The sequence below is a fragment of the Muntiacus reevesi genome, chromosome 17, assembly GCF_963930625.1.
Source record: "Muntiacus reevesi chromosome 17, mMunRee1.1, whole genome shotgun sequence".
NCBI classification, from domain to species: Eukaryota; Metazoa; Chordata; class Mammalia; order Artiodactyla; family Cervidae; genus Muntiacus; species Muntiacus reevesi.
Window position 1 is genome coordinate 48,020,537 of NC_089265.1, and position 17,439 is coordinate 48,037,975.

Consider the following 17,439-nt stretch of genomic DNA (forward strand, 5'->3'; position numbering starts at 1 on the left):
TGGACTGTATAGTCCACGGGGTCACAAAGAGTTGGATACTACTGAGCGACTTTCACTTTCACTTTTTCATATAGAACATATATTTTGAAAATACAAAGTTATATGTGTATATACTATATAATGTTTAAAGGCCACACATGATTTTTAAGTGCATTTAAATTCATATATAATTGTGATAGCCAGACTGTAGGATGGCCTCTCATAATCCGTATTTATGAGAGCCCTCCTTGAACATGGTTTGAGCCTAGTGGCTTGCTTCTAAATAATAGAAGTTTGACAGAAATGGTGGTACGCTGCTTTGAAATTAGGCTGTTAAAGACTGTGGTTCCTGTGTTGGGTACCTCTCTCTCTTTTCACTTGCTCTGGGGTAAACAGGCTATTATGTTTTTAGCAGTCCTATGGAAAGATGTATATGGCAAGAAACTAAAGCCTCCAGCCAACAGTGAGTACTTGAGGTCTACCAACAATCAGTGAGCTTGAAAAAAGTTTCTGTAATTGAGTCTTGAAATGACTGTGACCTTGACTGACATCTTTAATGCAACTTTGTAAGATACTTTGACCCACAACTGCCCAGCTAGACCATACCTGGATACTTGACCCTCAAAATCTGTATCAGATCATAATTGTTTACTGTTTTAAGCTGGTAAGTTTTGGGGTAATTTCTTATGCATAGAGAGAAAACTAGTACAATAATATTTGATAATGTATATATACAATATCTGGACTTACCTGGTGGGTTAGATGGTAAAGAATCCACCTGCAGTGCAGAAGACCCACATTCGATCCCTGGGTCGGGAAGATGCCCTGGAGAAGGAAATGGCAACCCACTCCAGTATTCTTGCCAGGAAAATTCCATGGACAGAGGAGCCTGGCAGGCTGTAGTCCATGGGGTTGCAGAGTCAGACATGACTTAGCCACTGAACAACAAACTTATGCCAGATATACCTCAATAAGTTTTGATTCTTTAACCTAAAAGCACTGTTACTTCTTACCTCATGCAATCTGCTTTTTTTGTTTAGAGGAGTTTGTTATTAAACTTTAGTCATAAGAATTTGTTCTGAGAGACTGTCTTTGGGGGTGATGGAGGGAGCATTGTCTTTTTTTGTATTACTTTGTAAGAGATTTTATATATCCTATATATTCATTATTTTCTTGATATATTGAGGGTAATGTCTCCCAATCTACTGGTTACTTGAAAAGTCAATTTATTTGGTATCATTGTCAGCCAGAGGTACTTACAGCTAGGTACTCTTAATTTTAAAATTTTCTTTAGACATCTTGGATTTTTACAGGTTTTTTGTTTTTTTTTAAGAATTCTTCTTCCCGTCTAAGATTATAAAACTTCTGTTTTATTTCTTTTGCTGCTTATTTTTATAATATTAGTATTAATTTTCTAATCTTTAAAATAACTGTTTCTGCTTAGCTTTCCTAAATTTTAAAACCATATTTCTATTCTTTTATAAAATAAATGCAATTTTTCTTTATATTAAGAAAATTTTATTCATAACTTTATTACTTTTATTTTGAAATATTTGTTTAAAAAGTTTTATTACTTCAGTTGTTTCAAATTATCTCATTAGAGTCTATATTTTATATTAGACAAAATATTTTATCTTAGATATATTTTAAAATATTTTAAAGTATGTTAAAATATTTTATCTTATTATTGAAGTTAGATAAAATATTTCTTTTAAAACGTTTTATTGCAAAATAGAAAAATAATACAAAAGTTTCTGTACATGGTAATAAATCTAGTGTTTATGCAGTTGACACCTATATGCTTTCCAACTAGGTCAAGAGAGCTTTGATAACGTCTGTAGAGCTTTTGCTTTTTACAGAAGGTTCTGAAGAAAACATGACAAAATATTAATAATTAAAAATCTACATAATGATTTTACAGATGTTATATTATTCTCTGGGCTTTATGCTTAAACTAGCTCATGATAATAACATCATCAATAATAAAAGAGAAATCATTAGCCCTGGAAAGCTAAAACAGTGTTAATAACATTTTCCACTATTTAAGATAATCCTTCAAATAGGTTTTAATGGTGAAAAGAAAAAGTTAAAAGGAAAGTTTGTGGGAAAAAATCCTCCAAACCACTTCTGCCTGCATACTCTCTAGAGAGAAATGAGTGAACCTAGCTAATAGTCTGAAGTCATTAACTTCTTACAACAGAGACATTTGATTGTAGAATACCTAATTTTTCCACCTTGCTTAGTTAAGAAAATAATAAGATCTTACCCAGAGTAAAATCACTGCAAGATGTTAATTTACTGTTCACAAGGTTTATTCCAAAAAGGAGGATATAACACAACAGAAAATCTTTATTGGGTTATAAATCCCCCTTTGGGGGCACATGGAGTTGATGACCCATGAGTGTATGAGGCTAATTAAGACTTCTTAAAAAGACTTCAGGGAAGAGATTTTGCAGAGCCCTGAAGTCATGGAAAGAGTCCAGAAAATTAAAGGAAAAATAAAACAAAAGTGGAAATATGTTTGACTAAGAAGCTAGGCATCTGTTTATGGGGTTGTCTTTTGTAGATATCTGCATCAAAATATCTTTCAAGAGATTCCTGGTTTCAGCATGAGTTGCTCTAATTTAAGTCTATTAGTGAATAATGTGATCTGTAAATTCTTGATGGGAAGATAGTTATCTGATGGTTCTCAAACTCAGAAAATCATCTGGAAGGTATGTTAAAAAATAAACTCAGTGTTCCCAGCATTCCTGATTCAATGAGTCTGAGGTGGGGCAAGGATTAGCAAATTCCTAGAAAACCACACTTTGGGATGCTATAGTAGATACTCTTGATGTCCACCTGGATCTTTTTTTCCACTGCTGCATCCAACCCTCTGTTAAGCATATACCTGCTAACTTCCTCAGAAAATTGTCCTGGCTGAGGGAGCTGCCTTTCTTGGACGCCTGGAAGGTCACTAGCCTTTCCTCCACCTGTCACCTCCCTAGTGCCTCTAGCAGTAAGTCATTGACTGGCCTCTTTCCTTAAGAGAAGACAACTCTGTAATCCCGTAATCTACCTCTTGTAATCTACCAACCGGAAGTGGTCTCCCAGTCTTTCATGACCTGTTTGGCAGGGGCCAAAGCTGCTTCCCTTTCCTTCTATTTTCATCAATCTTTTGCAGGTTTTTCATGAAGAAAGTACCTTCAGTAAGTCGCTGGTGCCTAAATCTCTGTCTTTGGCTCTGCTTCTACGGAACCAGACCTAAGACAATAGGCAAAATGTACACTTCGGTTTCTAGGAGTTGTTCTAAATTGTATCTGCTTGGTAGCTTTCTAGGTTCAAGTAAAACTGTTCATGGAGATCTGTTCTCTGGTTAGCTGTTGCTTCTTTGTCATTAAACATTTAATACTTGAAAAGTATCCCCGTGGACTTGGCATGCAGGACTGTTTTGTTCAAAACAGGTTTAAAGAACAATAGCTACTTTGTCTAGCTTTAAACACTTTTAGTTCTGAAACTGAAAACAGGAAAAAAATATGAAGCTGATCAGGCTGAATTTTAGCCATGGAAAAAAGTTGATCTTAAAAATCAGGAGAAGAGACCATAATGTGCTTTTAATGAAATGACAAGGAGAAATAAATTTATGGGAGGATGGAGGGAAGCCTGGTTTGAAATGTATTACTATCCAGCTCATATTAGCTCATATTATATGACTGAGAGCTAACTGTCATTAGCTCTGAGGTGTCATTAGTACTGCTACTGATATGCCTTCCCCTAAGGGCCAACTGTCTCCAACAGGAGGTGGGATGATGCTAAAAGGACTTTCCTAACTTCAAGTTTAAAAGGCGACTGGGGCCTTTCTCATTCCTCCTCACACCCAGCAAATCTGTGAATTTGCATTGACAACAGCTCAGCTTTATGTCAAAAAATTGTGTGGTGTGTGGGTGTTGACCTGAATGCTTGATCAGACCAAGGTTTACATCTTGGTTTTGCCCTGAAGCTAATCAAAGGCAAGTTATATCAGCGCTGATGACCTCAGTTTCTTCTGTTAAATGTGGCTGAATGAGATAGTGTTTATAAGCCTACAGCATATTTCTCAGCTAAGTGCTCTTTTTTTTTTCCCCACTCTCCGAGATATTTGATTCCATCTCATTCCTTCCTTGCTTGTAAAGCAAGTGTGCTATCGGGTGTCCTTCCCAGTAGGCTCTTTTGATTGCTGATTCTAGGGGTCTGCATTCCTTCAACCCTTTGATTTTTAGAGAGCTGGCTTGCATATTGTATACAGCCACTGGGGAAGAATATAGCCACACAGGCTATCACCATCTCAGCAATTTTCTTATGGAAGGTGAGCAAGATAAATGCAAAGTATGATTAGCTCTGGGGCTGTGAACAAAATGATGTAACCAGATTTAAAAAACCCAAACAAAAGCAAACACTCTCTCTCAAGAACTTGTAAATTGAAACAGTGATAATATTTCCAAATGCAGAAGGAATATAAACCGGTTATTCCCCTCTATGTTTAGTCACTTAATTTCATTCCTTAAATTGTCCTTTTCATCACCAAATTAAAAACGAAAAAAAGAGCAACACAGCACATCCTTTTGATCTCCCAGGGCAAAATGGTTTGACGTATGTTTTCCTGGCAAGTTATGATACAGACATAGCTGACATTTTGATGACATCGGTACGTCAAGGCTAATAGAAGTCAGGGAGCAGTTCTCTCATGTTAGAGCTCTCACAGTAAAAAGTCATAGGATTATCCTGACAAATGTCAGTTTTGAACTGAAATAAGTGAGGGCACACTTTTGGACTTCATGCATTGCTGCTTTAGGTACTTAGTCTGTAACATAGACTAAACCATAAATCCAATCTTCTTCTCAGCATTCCAACAGGGTCAGGAAAGGATCCCAGAAGTAGAGCAATAGAAAAATCTTCATACTTGCCATTAATCTGTACATTAATCTCTGTTTTGAATTCTAAGAAGCCCTAACTCCAAAGGTGTAAAATAAATCAGAACAATTAATTAGCACATTCTACTGCAATTAGATTTAAGTTCAGTGTTCTGGGTAGAGGAGTTCAAGACAACAACATATGTTGAATTAGGGATTTGGAGGCATTCTGAAATGAGCATTATCTTTTGCTTGTGTTTTCATCTGGTGAGGTAGACAGATGTACATGTAAAGTCCCTCTCATGTCTATGATGGCTGAGCCGTAGGAACATAAAGTATTTTACTTTTCATATTGAGTCAGCTGTCGTTTTTTCTTTAAGCCCATGTTGGATGGACAACTGGGCGTCCTCCCTCTCTCTGGCTTCGCTCTCTGCCTTCCTGTCCATGGTTTAACCCATCTTTTCTCCTGTTGGTTCTCTGGAATTCAGACAGTTAGTACCAGATTGGTTCTAATCACAACTGTTTTCCCTCTGAAGGGAGCTAAGGCTGTAGGTTCCAAAGTCTATGTCCAGTTGCCTTTAGACACAGCAGCAAATTCAGAGGAGTATTGTCACAATGGATATTTTGTTTTTGAGGAAAACAACTTGACCTCTGCTGGCCATCACATGAACTACATTATTTAAGTTATTTTTTTATTGAGGTACAGTTGATGACAATATTATATAAATTTTAGATGTGCAACATAGTGATTCACAGTTTTAAGGGTTATATTCTATTTATAGTTATTATAAAATATTGACTATATTTCATGTGTTCTATGATATATTCTTATAGCTTATTTATTTTGTACATAGTAGTTTGTACTTCTTAATCACCTACTCCTATTATCCCCTCCTCTTTCCCTCTTCCCCATGGTGACTACTAGCTTGTTTTCTATATCTGTGAGTCTGTTTCTTTTTTTGTTATATTTACTAGTTTGTTTTATTTTTTAGATTCCGCATATAAGTGATATCATGTGTGTTTGTTTTTCTCTGTCTGACATTTCATTTAGCATACTACCCTTCAAGTCCATTCATGTTGTTGCAAATGGTAAAATTTCGTTCTTTTTTATGGCTGAGTAGTATTTCATTGTATGTATGTATTTTCTTTATCCACTTATCTGTTGATGAACACTTAGGTTACATCCATATTTTGGCAATTGTAAATAATGTAGCAGTGAACATTGGGTACATGTAACTTTTTGAATTAGTGTTTTAATTTTTTTTTTCTGGAGATATACCCAGGAGCGGAATTGTTGATAAATGACACTTTTAACATAAAGTGCTGTATTGCTTTTAATTAAGTCATAGTTGCAGTGATAAAAACCTTGAAAATCAGTATCCTTGAAAATCAGTATGCAATAGGAAATGAAGATGGCAACGTGCAGGCTAATTCCAAGACTTAAGAAGCTGTGTGGTGGCCAGTCGGTGCACACATCTCATTAGCTAAGTGATAGTGGTTATGTGAGAATAACATAAAAATATTTCAATTTATGCATAGTATTTTTTTTTCCAACTGCTCTAAGTTGTTGGGCTTAAGGTGCTTATTAAGGATTTAGATTTAATAACTTTATAAATGGAACTGTTAGATATTTTGTTTGATCTTAATTAAGTTGACATTTAAGGTGTCTTGGACTGAGAAAGTCTAGAGAACTCTGAGCTGGAGGCAAGGTGACATGTGAAGGTCCTCCACTTATAAGAAAAATAGAGTGTTTTCTCTGTAATATTAATCACCTTTTTGTGGCATAATTTTGATATGAGTCTGAATCATATGCTCTTTTACTTTCTTTCGTCTGCTCAAAGGTCTGTTTTGAGGGAAGAAGTATAAATGTCAATGTGTGGTGGGGGGAATGGGGAGAGAAAGGAAGGGGATTAAAGAAGATGAAAATCCTATCCTGTCCACATAAAGGTAATTATTATACACATACTAAAAGTGAGGTTCAAAGACATTGTAATGGGGATCAGAAGAGACGGTACATGAAAATAAATGGCTAAGTCTGTTATTTCCTCTCTCCCTTTTGTAGGTAGACTGGTTAGATTTTAGAGTCCATAGGACTGAACGGTAGGATTTTATAGTTGGAGATGACCTCAGGGTTGCTCTAATATTGAACATTAGAATTTTCTCCCTTCACAGAGGAGGGAACAGATCTAGAGAGGGAACGAAGTTTGTGGAAGGTCCCTCTGACAGGGTGAGGTCTGAGCCTAGACCTGTATTTGGGGAGATCCCACCCCTCACCTCTTCTGTTTTTTAGCACATCCTTAGGTACCACTGGGTCACGGCTGCTGTGAGGACAGCAGACTAGTGCTCTGCCTCGATGGAATGGTGCCACGAGGCAGCCAGTGTCTCATATCACACACCCACGGAAAATACACGCAAAGTCAAAATTCAATCACCAGGCTGTTAGTCATAGTCCTGTATTCATCCCTGAGAAGAATTACAAAGCCCTTAAACCCAATCCTTGCATCCAGTCCACTGTTTTTCACACACCATGCTGCAGTTATAAACTGATGCTGTTAATATGTCCAGCTATTCTTTTCCAAGGTCATGAACTGAGAGTAATGATGTTATCAACTGTAGGCCATGTATTATTGGTTTCTCTTTTTTAACCTAGTGCTTTAAGAAGAATCCTATTAAAATTTTATATGTTCAAAGGGTGTGCAGGAATTTTAGGTGATTGTTTTTTATTGAAGTATATTTATAGCACTTTTTTCCCATATAATAGGGGACAATGATCATATAAGATTAAGTATTAAAAATTATCTTTTTTTTCTTATGAAGTCTTTTTTTGAAATAATATGCTGTGAGCAACTCTACCTTACCTGCTTGACCATGAAGCAGAAAGGCTAGTAGGAAATGTACCAGCATGAATTCTCCAAACCTACTGGGAATATTAATTCTCAGGGACATCTGGGAAGTACTTAAGCAGAACATGAAGAAATACATCTACCCCAGAGATCTGATATGTTTGTAAGTCTAAAATAGATACTCTGAGCTGGTGAGGAATTTTTAGGATTATAAAAAGGAATATTAAAGAGGAAATTTTAATAAAAGAGAAAAGATAGTGAAGAAGACCTAAAGAAGGAAGATCTGGGAGAAAGGTGCCAGGTGGTTTCAGAAAGTAAAAGGAATTTTAATGCTATTTTATTATTTGGTAGGAATGGAAAAGCAGCATCATATAGTAGAAAGACAGGGCCTAGAGCTATGCAGTCCTGGGTGTTTGTGCCCTGGTTTCTACTGGCTCATAAGCACACTATTCAAGAGGAATGCCAGAGCCTTATTAGTATTAGGACAAGTCACGGATGATATGCTGTAAAATTTTCGTGTTTTTAACTGACTATGAACACAAATTCACAGAATTAATATTTGTTGCCAACATAGATGGGCAACGAATCCCATCTGTGAGACATTGAAGGGAGCCCATCAAGTCAACAGCAATATTTATTTCTTCAAAAAGCCTTCCTTGGGTATAAGAGCATCTTGCTTATTTTCATTAGCTGGTTTCCATTGTGTGTAGTTCATTCGTGCCTCTAACTAGATCACCTGGAGGTGGCTGTTTTTTCCCCAGTGGTCTTGTACCTTCTTTTGGCTTTCATAGTGGCTTCTCTGGGTAAAGTTGGACTATGAGACAAATGGTGAATATTTCTCCAACTACTTCTAGGTTTTGATAATTTTAGGTAATTATGTCAATGTCAGACACCTTTCAGACACATATACATATATCACAAGATTTTGAATCTTTTGTTCTTTAGTACTTCTGGGTTATCTTGACCTGCAACCATCTTGTAACCAACCATCAGGGTTAGGTAGCAAGAACCATAAAGAAGTAGATCCAGCAATGGAGTGGTTGAACAAAGCATTGAATTACTTAATTCCAGGCCTCTTGTTACTTAGGAAATATAAAACACTATTTGATTAAGTCACTGTCAATCATATATTCCATTACTTGCAGCCCAAACAGGCCTATTTAAATTCCATTCTGCAAGGTACCAATTAGAATAATTTGAAGCAGCAGATAGCATAATTCTTCTGATCCTAGTTATCACATTGTTAAAAGTGGAGATAAAATGTCCATACTGGAGAATCATTGAGATAATATATGTGAAGAAAACCTAAGATGTTGTCTGCAACATAGTAGATGCCTGATAATATGTCCTTTTTTCCTGGCTTGGTTCCACTAGAGCTAACATACTTACTGAAATTGTTTATCTATGCATCAGTTTACCACTCTTTTGAATAGGGATAATAATTCTATATTTAATTTTTTTTTCTTATTAACTTTTCATGTAGACTCTCTTATGCTAATGCATTAAGTTTTTAAAAATGATTTTTTTTTTTTTTTTTTAACTTCTTATAGACTTGGGAATAAGTTAGTTACTAAATGCTTCATTAATTCTTCTGGGCCTCTGGAACACAATTAGCTGTTTGCTAAAGTACAATATACAGTTAAATACAAGTGCTATGAAAACATTTCTAGAGAATGATTTGAGACCATAAGATCATATTGCTCAAGAAAATTTAGGGCTAGAAGATAACTTAGAACCATTTATGATACCTCTTTGTGAGCAGTTGAAGAAACAGATCCAGGCATGTAAGTGATGTGCCCAAGATCAAATAGTTAATAGGGGCAGATTATGATCATTCTGCAAAAGATTTTTCTGGATGCAGAACATGAAGACAATGCAAGTTTTATAAAGCTCTGCAAAGGACTATGAGATATTTGCTCTGAGAATTTTTATTTTAAAATAAGTTTTCTACTCTATTTTAGTAATTCTTAAAAGGCACAATGGTGTTTTACTATTTCAATTCAGTTAATGAATTTAGATATACTTTAATGGAAAATGTACAAATGGATCACAGGCATATTTTTCTAAGAAATTTAGCTCTCTGGTTTTCTGCTTCAAAACTTTTTTATTTTGAAAATATTCTCTTACAGAAATATAGAACAAATGTATTATCTACCCCTTGGGCAAAATTTTTAATACTATTTCATAAAACCAAGATTGTTAATAAAGTAGGATTGCATAATCATAAAATTATGGACTGTGTGCTGCAGTCCATGGGGTCGCAAAGAGTTGGACACAACTGAGTGACTGAACTGAACTGAATTATAAAATATGACTTGTTTTAAGGAAAATATTTCCATCATGGGAAAACCAAGTCAAAAGATTTGACCAGATTAGAATATGGGTCTCTCAGCTAACTCTGTGACTGAACTCATGCACCTGTCATACTTAGAATAAAAACTCAGAAGCTCCCAATAATACTCTATATCAGAAGCTCTGAGTGTTGCATGTATCTTTGCCTGGGATTGTGTCAATGGATATGAAATAAACATTTCAGGAAAGTTCAGGCACAAGTTTTAGTTCTGGGTGGGTACTTATGAGCCACATACTTTCAGAAATTTTATAGTAAGTTGTGAGCATGTGTATGAATATAGGTACTGTAGTCAAGTCAGCCAACTCGTGTGCTTTCATGATTGGACCTGAATTGCAAGGCTTTTTCCTATGTGACATACGCTCTCCCCATTCCAGAAGTAATATTCACTTGAAAATCTTGTCATTTCCAATAAGCTTATTACTATCACCACAGGACCGTGGAACAGTCTTCAAACCCCACACGTGGAACACTCCCCAACAGCTTGTTAAAGTTTCATGAGCTCATCTGTTGTCTTTTGTTAACAGCTCCCTACTCTCCTGCTTCCCCTGCAGCCTCTACTTACACACAACTCATCCAATATTTAAAGAATTTTTAGAGACGAGAGGTGACTTCAGCCAGGAGCTTAGCCAAATTCCACAGCTGGCCCACACACGTTGCTTTAAGTCTCCAGCCATTGGCTCAGGAAGGTCACAGCTACATGTTTACAAATTAAATTTAGGCCCCTTATCAAAGAAGTTGACTCACATCATGGGCCGTAAATTCTTCATTGTGCCTGTTCAGTGCTGTTCACAGATAAGTGGAGCCTATGGGTTTTCAGACTCAGGTTTTATTTTTGTCTGAGGGTCAATGACTCAGAAAATATCTGCTCTCTCCTAGGGCATTAAAAAACAATATAAAATTAAAGAAAACCATCCAGCATCACTGCAGTGTTTTATCTTATAACGTTGGTTAACTTGGTAAGTTTTTCATAATGACTGGAGTATTGAGTAACTTTTTAATGTGATACTTATATTTCTGGGAATAAAGACGCAGGACTGGTCAATGTCACCATAACCTCTTAAACTATTCTTTTACAGCTAGGGACGAACAAAGCAGGGTGTTTTGCCTCACTTAGAACCAACAAGATTGACTTTACAGTTCTGACTTACCTGAATAAAGAATTTTGCAGTTTCAAAATCACATATATAAATATTACCTCCTTTTAGTGACATACCTCCAGGCTTGTCTTGGAGAGTCTTGGATATCAGTGCATTTTCTTGCTCAGTCTCACCTTCAAGAACAAAAACTAGGAGTATTTTATTTTAGATAAGAAACCAGGTTTTATTCTGGAAAATACTTCATCTCACAGGACTGTGTCCATTTCTCAGAGGCAGTTTCAAAGGAGGATTTTCGTAAATACTCGAGCGATTGTTTTATCTGACTAGTTGTGAGTTCTCTGAGGCCATATTCCAGAAGTCCAAGACATTTGCCACAGTTGGCTTTACCCTTTGCTGGGACTAATTTTTAGATTTCTCAGTTCTTTGATGCTCTTCCCCTCTACATAGTGCTTCAGTGATGTCTTTGTTCATGTGAAAGGAATGCTGTGAGATGACTCTTTCCGGTAGAAGCTTCCTACAAAGCAGCTTCAAATCATGTCTTCTCAAAAAAAGGGAAGAGAAGAATTGATCCCAAAGCCACATAATCCAAGCAAAATTCCTGAAGTTTTTCTGCTTAAGTAAGTGACTCAAATATAAGCTGGATCTGACTGGTCTATCTATCTGTCTAATTCATCCATCCACCCATCCATCCATCCATCCATCCATTATCTATCTGAAAGGAAAGCTCATAGTGGAGGGTCTAAGACTGTGCAGTTCTGTAATTATTCTAGGACACTGTCTGAGGAGATAGGACTTTCAGCTTGTTAGTCAGTGAGTGAGAGTATGGTGTCTACATGATAAGAAGAGTACTGGATTTGAATTCTAGTTTTGCCTTTGGGCTTCTAGATAGGCCTCTGCCACAGACAGCTATGTTATATCAGTTAAGCTGATCTCTTCTACTTTCGAGCTCCCCTGGTGGTTCAGATGGTAATGCATCTGCCTGCAGTGCAGGAGACTCTGGTTCGATCCCTGGGTTGAGAAGATTTCCTGGGAAAGGGAATGGCAACCCACTCCAGAATTCTTGCCTGGAGAATCCCACGGATGGAGGAGCCTGGTAGGCTATAGTCCATGGGGTCGCAAAAAGTCAGACACGACTGAGCAACTTCACTCACTCTACTTTCATTGCTTATTCTATAAAATGAGAATAAGAAATTGCCTTGTATAGGTTATTGAGAAGTGTAAATAACAGTCTGAATATAAAGAATTGACACATAGTAATAGTAACACTCTTATAGTAATGATAACAAATGAGAACTTGAAAAACCGTGTGGTGTACAGGAAAGATAATCAAGAATCCAAAGGACTTGAGTGATAGTTCAGCTTTTAGCCAAGGTATTTTATTGTCATGGACTTTATGATAAACCTATGGGGATAAAATGGTCTTTCTCTGAGATCCGTTTCAGTTCTAAGCATTCAATAATTCTTCTGCTTATGTCTGTCTATGTACGGTGGATAGGATAAGTGGACATCCCAGACATTCTCCTTCCCATTAAGCCAGCCCTGTGCCATCTGTGATGGAGTTTCTCTGTGTATGATTTAAACACTTTCAAGCCACTGATTTTATCTTATATCCTCTTACAGGAATTATAAATTTTTTTTACTTTTATTTTTTGTTTTATTTTAGCAGTGATGTGAGGAGTGTGCACATGTGGGTTCTGAGGACTGGGAAGGATGGTTTCTATACAAACATGCTTTTATTGTTTATTTTTTTCAATAATTGTCATTTCCTTTATAGTCACTCAGACCAGCTTCCTTCTTTCATTTGCAAATTTTCTCATATAATTAGTCAAGCAGTTCTTTTTGAGTCTATATTTTTTTTAACATTTGTTTCTACTCTCACTATTGCAGATCAGATCCCTATTTATTATTTCTTACTTGGATCATTGCCCTGGCCTTGTAACTCCTCAGCCTCTTCCAAACTATTCTAATCTTACTGCCAGATTAATCTTTTAAAAACTCTGTTCTGATTTATCATTCTTCTATTCAAAAGCCTTCAGTAATTCTCTCTTGCCAGCCAAAAGTGTTCATGTTCATTTGCAAGGCATTCGAGGCACTCCATGACCTGATTCCAACCCAAATTTTCAGCCTAATCTCCCACTGCTGTCCTTTACATAACTTGTACTCCAGCCAAACTGAACCACTTACCATTTCTCAAATGTGCACTTGTTCCTGCCTCCTTACCTTTTGCTCCCTTTAAAATGATTTCCTTCAGCTTATAATTTCCTCTGTGTCCATTGTGCCTGTCAAAACTCTGCCATCCCTCAATAATCACATCAAATACCTCCATAACATCATTTCTCATCTCCCCAGCAAGAAAGAATACCAATAATGCTCTGCACATAACTCCCTTTCGGCAATGACTTGTAGGGGATTTGGTGTCAGATAACTGAGTGTTGAGTCTGGATTTTGACTTTTATTACTATTGTGTGGTCTTGGTGCAAATCATTTAAGCTCTCTTAGCCTCAACTTTTTTTCACATTAAATAAGAATGAGTGCTTATTCTGTATAATTCACAGAGTTATTTTGAATATCAAAAGGAAACACATATATAAAAATTTTACAATATAAGTTTATCTCTTGTCTTATTTCAACTATATACTAAAGTTCCTATATCAAGGAAGTATGTTTCACTTATTTTGGGGGGTTTTGTATATGCCATCAGGTACTCTATAAATGCTTATTAAATTAATAATTTTTAAAATATAATTTTCTTTGAAAAGAGAATATCAAGAGTTATCAATAAACATATGTCTCTTAGTGCAGTATTTCTCCTTTTAAGATTTTTTCATAGTACACTTCCACTCTGTTATCTTAATGGGGCAAAATCATACCATGTAACCTAATCCAGTTAAAACTTCTCTCTGAAGGCTATGAAGAACAAAGTAGTTTGTTTCAGTGTGGAAATTTTCTGAAAGTTTCCGCATATAATTCTATAGTACAACAACTTTGGGAACTTTGATTTCATCATTCTTGTACCTCAAATAAAGCCAACAAACACACTCACTCACTAACACACACACACACACACACACACACACACACACACACACACAAAGAGAAGAAAAAGATTTTAGGCAAATCAGATTTCTTATGAATGAATGATTCTTCTTTAATGCCCTGAGTTCTCATGGAAGTGCCAGAAACTATAGGGTAGATGTCTGGGACTTATATATGAATTGCATATAATTTGCACTTGCTCGCTTAGCTTCATCTGTGTTTTTGGTCAATTAAGATGATTGCCCAACTGAATTGTTACTCTTTACTTCTGTCTTCCTTTTCTTCTAATGTCATTGGCCCAGGTGCCCTGCCTCAGAACTCTTCAGCAGTCAGGAATGAATGAGACCCCTAGGGGAAGGAAATGCATAAAGACAGAGAAATATTGAAGAGACAACAGTTTAAGTGTGTGCAGCACAATGAAAGGGTGTCACTCAGAACAGAATGTTCATCTAGTAAAAAAGAAATCACTCTTGTTTGTTTCTGTGATTGTACCAATGAAGAACAAGCCAAGAAATCCACAATCCTCTCCTTGGTCTACAGAGAGAACTGGGGGTACATTACTTCTCCAGTGGGAAGGGAGTTTGTTTGGGTTACTTAAGCAGCAGCATAGGATTAAGGAGTGACATAATCCCTTCTTGGAAGAATCTGGCTGAGTTTTGTGTCATTTTCGGAAAGTGAGGGTGATGCACCAAGAATGACAGATTGACCGGAAAGAGAACTATGTGGAAACCTCCTAACCTCCTTGAGTTTTATCCAAGGAGAAACTAGAGGGCGAAAGAATGCCTAGGCACTAATATGCAAGTTCCTGCTAATAATCCAGATCTGGAAAGAGGTGTGTGTCTGGAATACTTGAAATCAAATCTCTCTGATCCCATAAGGACTGTATATATTTAATTGGAATCTTAGAATTGTCTCAAAGGTTCTTATGTAGAATGTTCTATCTTGTTCTGAGTTGAGAGAGAAGAGAAGAGTGCAGAACAAAGGCTTATCAGAAGCTGTATTAAGTCAATGAAACACTGGAGTGTTGCTTAAGTAAAAATGGGGCATAATTTGTTTATGAAATTTTCTTTAAAATGGCCCTTGCCATAGTCTCTGAGCACTCTAAGCTTGTGCAGTGTATGGCTGGATACAGGATCTAGCTTATGCCTCTGTTCTTTCAGTTGTCTATGCTGACTGATAGGGTGGTGGTACAGATGGGGTAATTCAGTATCAAGGTTCTCCGTTTTTCTCTGTCACACACCCTCATTTCTGGCTTTTCCGGAAAAGAGTGTTCTGCTCCTCTTTAATCTCCTGATTCTGCTGGGTTTTCTCTCTTACTTTCCACATAGGGTTTTTCTTTTCTTTATTTTGCTGATGTTTCTCACAGTCATGTACATCTAAATAAAAGTCATATTTTTGACAAATTGATAAGTGATAGGAAGATTAGCCTCCTGTATTCAAAAGACATAGGGACGGTTGATTTGCTTAAATCTTGCTCAAGGTAATAGAAGTTGAAAGTTGAATCTCTGAAAGGACCAATTTTCTTTTAAAAGGCCCACTAGAACTGGACATGGAACAACAGACTGGTTCCAAATTGGGAAAGGAGTACGTCAAGCTTGTATATTGTCACCCTGCTTATTTAATTTATATGCAGGGTACATCATGTGAAATGCTGGTCTGGATGAAGCACAAGCTAGGATCAGGATTGCTGGGAGAAATATCAATAACCTCAGATATGCAGATGACACCACCCTATGGCAGAAAGCAAAGAACTAAAGAGCCTCGTGATGAAAGTGAAAAAGGAGAGTGAAAAGTTTGGCTTAAAACTCAACATTCAAAAAACTAAGATCATGGCATCAGGTCCCATCAGTTCATGGCAAATAGATGGGGGAAAAATGGAAACAGTGAGAGACTTTATTTTCTTGGGCTCCAGAATCACACTGCAGATGGTGACTGCAGCCATGAAATTACAAGATGCTTGCTCTTTGGAAGAAAAGCTATGACCAACCTAGACAGCATATTAAAAAACAGAGACATTACTTTGCTGACAAAGGTCCATTTAGTCAAAGCTATGGTTTTTACAGTGGTCATGTATGGATGTAAGAGCTGGACTATAAAGAAAATTGAGCGCTGAAGAAATGATGCTTTTGAGCTGTGGTGTTGGAGAAGACTCTTGAGAGTGTCTTGGACTTTAAGGAGATCCAACCAGTCAATCCTCAAGGAAATCAGTCATGAATATTCATTGGAAGGACTGATGCTGAAGCTGAAACTCCAATAGTTTGGCTACCTGATACAAAGAACTGACTTCTTGGAAAACATCCTGAAGCTGGGAAATATTGAAGGCAGGAGGAGAAGGGGATGACAGAGGATGGAATGGTTGGATGGCATCACCGACTTGATGCACATAAGTTTTAGCAAGCTCTGGGAGTTGGTAATGGACAGGGAAGCGTAGCATGCTGTAGCCTACGGGGTTGCAAAGAGTGGGACATGACTGAATGACTGAACTGAACTGAACTGTGCCCCACTGACCAAGACCATATTGAGGGCAAGTTTATGTTACATAAATGCACTTTCTCCCAACTTCTTGCCAGTGACTTTTTCTTTTTAAATGAATGGACTAGAAATGTTGGTTATAAAAAAAAGCTGATAGAAAATGTTGATGATACCTTCCCTCCTGGAAAAGCTAGTGTGGCAACTTCAGGATTTGTAGGCAGGAATGTATTTTGAATTATAAGCAATTCAAGAAAGTGACCTGGAGAAAGGGCTGGAATGGGGGAAGAATGCTACTTTTAGCCATGAGTTTTTTTCCTCTGTGTTCAGTTTACTTTTTTAATCCTTTGAGATGTCCTGAACCCTGAGCTCTGGTCCAGGGAGGCAGAACTGCACGCAAACTCCTCCTGGCCCTGGCACATGTGCACAGTTAACTAGAACACGTGGGCTCAGTTACTTGAATTGAAAACAGACCTGAATGAAGAGAGATCTGTTTTGTGTCCTAAAGCCTCTGTGTCCAACAAGTTATCAGCGGGCCATGAGGGATGAAAAGGTCTTCCAGCAATCCGTGCTCATCATCACTGCCTCGTGATTTAATTCAGAGTTCAGATCGTAAATTGGACTTGATGTAAAGCATCAACCAGGGCTGAGCGTCTGCCTGGGTGTGCTGGGCTTGCCTCGGGCTGACCTAACGACAAAGCATGCTGTCACGTCTGGGTCATCGGCTGTCAGTGGACGGCTCCCTGTGGGACATCCAGGTCGTGAGCATTGCAATTGTCTAGACAGGAGGTGAC